The following is a 4,580-nucleotide window of genomic DNA, read 5'->3' as shown; positions in this document are numbered from 1 at the left end:
GCAAACAAAATTCGGCGTGCCTCAAATGCACCGCCCCGACCCTATATGAAAAAAATAAATAGCCGAGGCTTTAAATTCACACCACGTCACATTTTCTCCAGAATCCATCGATCATATTTCCATTAATCAGCGGAGTTATTGAAAACGTCTGGTTTAGCTGCTCAGACGCTGCCCATCTCGGGCGGGCTCCCCAGCCCGTATCGGCCCTCTTCATCGATTTCCTGAATAGGCTGAATGCTTGAAGGCTAACCGTGCAACACTGTTTGGTCTGTTGTTTGGAGATTCTGAATGGACCATAAAAGAAGACAAGAACAAAGAGGAGGAAGTAGCTGGCGCAATAAAAGTTTCCCTTTACCTTCTTCGTGGCCACATGTGACATCCGCATGGCACAAATTCGAGGCGAAAGAAGGCGCACGAGTCCGAGACTGTCGCGCCCCCCTCGTCTTATCACGTTAACGTTTAATTCGCTTATTATTTGCCTTATCGGCTGCCGTTTGGTTTAATATCGCCGTAGACCAATGGGTTCAGCTGATCGAGGATGTTAAAAACAAAACAACAACAACACAAACCGTAGCAGGAATAGGGCCATTATAGGAGGCAGGTCTTTCTGCATCTCTATTCCAGTGCACAAGTGACAACATTTGATGCTACCAAATACTGAGCATAAATAAAACCACGCAAAATGCATCCCTTAAAATGGAGATCAAACCTCAGCGTGTGCTAAGCTCGTGAAAATGACAAGCCGTATTTTATAAGATGAGCCGGGGCTTTGTAAGGACCACTGTTTTCTCCTGTCGGTCCATGGCGAGCAACAGCAGCCGCAGCAGCATAATATAGGGGATGATTGCTGCACAATAACAAGCTCCGTCAAATGAACCCTTACATGCTATGCCACCTAAACATGCTACGGGTATTCATTCAGTAACAACCCCCCCCCCGCCTCCCTCAAGAAAAAGAAAAGAAATCATCATTAGAATTACAAATTAAACTGAAATATAACATTTAAATGAAAATGCACTTCAATTTGTTTTCCATGATGCTACACAATTTAACAGTTGAATTAGCATTGTTGTTCAGTGCACGATTCACTGAGCATGAGTAACATATATGTATGTGTGTGTGTATATATATATATATATATATATATATATATATATATATATATATATATATATATATATATATATATACTCAACAGTAGGGAAAGTGCTCAACAAATAAGGAGCAAAGTAATCCAGTGAGTCAAGTCAATTCTTTATAGGACAGTACAAGTCTGTTTCACGTGTGTGTGTGTGTGTGTGTGTGTGTGTGTGTGTGTGTGTGTGTGTGTGTGTGTGTGTGTGTGTGTGTGTGTGTGTGTGTGTGTGTGTGTGTGTGTGTGTGTGTGCTTGAGAAGTTGGAATGCACCCGAACTTGTGTCACTGTGCACAACTAGAGAGGTCTTTCTGTCCTCGGTGTTTTTAGTGTTTTATTGCCGCCTGTGAGGCGACTCACATGCGCTGGCTGCTTCTTGTGCAGGGAGGGAGGAAGCCGTTTGGCCAGTGTTCCCATCTTTCACCTCTTCTTCAAGAGTAAATATCGTCTCCAGTAGCTTAGTTCTCGAGCGTATTGTAAAACACCGCACAAAATGAATAAATGAAATAAAATAACAAAATCCCATCAGTATTCTTAAAGCTAATATCCGCTAGACACGTCCGGTGGAAAATAATGATTATTAAATTTCTAGCATCAATAATGCAAACGTTGCGCTGTTGCAAATTGCGTGACTCTAAATGTTATTATTTTTATTATTATTGTAATAATAATAACAATTATTATTATCATCATTTTTTATTATTGACATAGTAATAATATTAAATATATGATTATTATTATTATGAAAATGATCATAATAACTATTGTTATTACTATCTATATTATTATGATCATCAATATTTTTATTATTATAAATATGATTACATGTGTCCTAGTGGTTCGCAGTGTTGGCGTTTGGAGACCTTTCCATTCTCTGCGTGCTGGTTTTAGCCGTGGAAGGCCTAATTTCAAACAGACCTCTCGGGCCACTTAGCAGCACCCTCAGCTATGAAATACTGATCCACGTTCACACTTAACAATCAAATTACACTCAATATCCTATTCAGCGCTACGTGAACAATGGCGAGTAAAAGAAGGAGAGAGGGGAAGGAGCTGGGACGGTCAGAAAGGATGTCTTCTGATCCTTTCTGTTAACCTACAGCTTACCTTGCCCATAAGGACTATTTCAACATACCCACAGCACTAAGCCCACTATATGCACTTTATCCTCGTCGACTAGAGCCAATCAATGTCCGGAAGTGTATGGCTTTATGCTCGTTAAGCACTCAGGAAGCTGTTGCCCAATGAGCACATGTTGATCCACACGTCATAAATTACGACCATTATTATACCTTGTCCAGAAGATCCGAGTGAAGTTCTAAAAGTGTCGGACAAAACCTTTCTCTAACTTCAGAGGCAGGCTCTAAGTCTGTCCTGCTAGGGCAGGAGGGGGGTGGGGGGGGGAGAAAAAATATCAATGTGTCTTTGTCGAGTTACAATACTTACTCACTATAGCTAGAGGATGGATACCACAAAGTAGGTACAAAGTAGGTATGAGGGTATGTGCTTTCAATAAAATGGAAAATCTCCCCTTTTCTTTTCCATCTGTCTTTCTATCAACCACTCTTTCTCTTATTTCTCTCTCTCTCTCTCTCCCTCTCTCTCTCCCCCCCCTCTCTCTCTCTCCAGGCGTACGTAACACTGAGCAGCAGCGGCCGCGGTGGAGCAGCAATGCGTCATGAGGGAAAAGCAAACAACGAGTGTAACAGTAGGCCGTAATCCTTTAAAGACTTCCTGAACAGCCATGCACCATACACAAGCCTCTGCCAGCCATCGTATTTTCCACAGCGAAGGGTCGTGAGAAGCAGGGGCGGGACACGGATATGCACATTTTAGCATTTAAAGCAAAATAAAATAAAATGTCTGCACTGAAAATGGGCTTAAGATGTAACCCCCTGCTGTTGACGTTTTGACAAATTCAGCGATAGCTTGAGATACGGACGTTGAGGCAGACAGTCTTGACACTTGGAGAGTCCCGAGACCTGCTGGATTTGAGATGCTGTTGTGTGCTGCAATAAAACAACGGCTCCGTTTCCTTTGTTGTGCCATGCAATAAAATAATCTAAAGTCCTTTTGAGTCCCTCATTATATCCCCTTTCGCACATAGACACGGTACACACGCAAACACACGCAAGCACCGCACACATGACCAACAAACACACGCTTGCGCACACGCTGACACGCACGCGCACACGAGCAGACCACAAACGCACACAAATCAAAATTCTCCTTTCCAGCCACGCTTCTGCTATTTTTAACACGCCAAATATACTGCTGTACTGTCAAGTGCAGCAGTATATATATTCTGTCGTGTCAGGTATCTTGGACGATGAAGAGCAATGTCTGTTAAATGTTGGAAGAAAAAAAACGTATAAAATGTCATGACGTAACTGTCTCAGTCATAGCGCCCTATTCGCTGATCTGATCCCAAAGTGAGAAAATGTTTTCGTTGCTCTTGCTGCCTTTAGTTGCTGCTGTTTTCAACGCCGTTTAACGCGACGGCTATCACGCCGCCACTGCTGGTGAATTTAATACAAATATCGTGCCAATTTTTTTGCACGAGACAAATAAAATGGCTGGCTACTCCTTAATGTCTTTTTAATGCCGTCACTATGTGTGTCAGGAGACAACGTCTTTAGATAGGCCCAACTGCGAGTCGCTGTATTGAAAAGGACAATTCACGCACTTCATCATGTTGATTACTGCAAACCAAACATTCAAAGGCACTCATCGGTGTACAGCGGCACGCTGGGAACAGACTCTTCCAGTTCAGCTATTGATCAGCTCAGCTACACCACATCCGCAAGCAGCCATCGACAAGCACCCGCCCACTTTTACTTTGAATAATTATGGTCGCTAGGGGGCACTGCGGTGAACTATCCGTGTGTGTGTGTGTGTGTGTGTGTGTGTGTGTGTGTGTGTTTGTGTGTGCGTCTTTGTACGTGGGCGCGTGTGCACGTGCGTGTGTTAAATAGCATTTCTAAGCTATTTAGGCTAATCCCTCAGATATGATACAGGGAAACCAATGGCAAGGCTGCAGAAGCAAACCGAATTTCCATTAGAGACCGTCTATAATTAACCCATCATCACCTGATCAAAATGGCCTATACGAGTGATGAGAAAGTTTGATAGCCTATCCCCGTAACCCACTGATGACACAACACAATGGCACAGCTCCACGGACACTCCAATAGTGTTAGCCAACAAAGTCGTCGGCAAAACCGACATGCTGAGGAAGGCTATGTATGTTAAGTGAGGCAGCTTTCTGATACATCATAACAATATCTGGGACAATCACCAGCAGTCTACCCGGATACAGGTCAGGTCACGACAGTATAAAACAGTGCCTGTCTATTTGTCATGTTCTTACGGGAATTTCAATCGGCACCGGTTATTATTTCAATTCAACGGTTGAGCGCTGCACATTTTGCAAGTAATAATAGCCT

The sequence above is a fragment of the Lampris incognitus genome, chromosome 2, assembly GCF_029633865.1.
Source record: "Lampris incognitus isolate fLamInc1 chromosome 2, fLamInc1.hap2, whole genome shotgun sequence".
NCBI lineage: Eukaryota > Metazoa > Chordata > Actinopteri > Lampriformes > Lampridae > Lampris > Lampris incognitus.
This window is presented reverse-complemented; position numbering follows the sequence as displayed.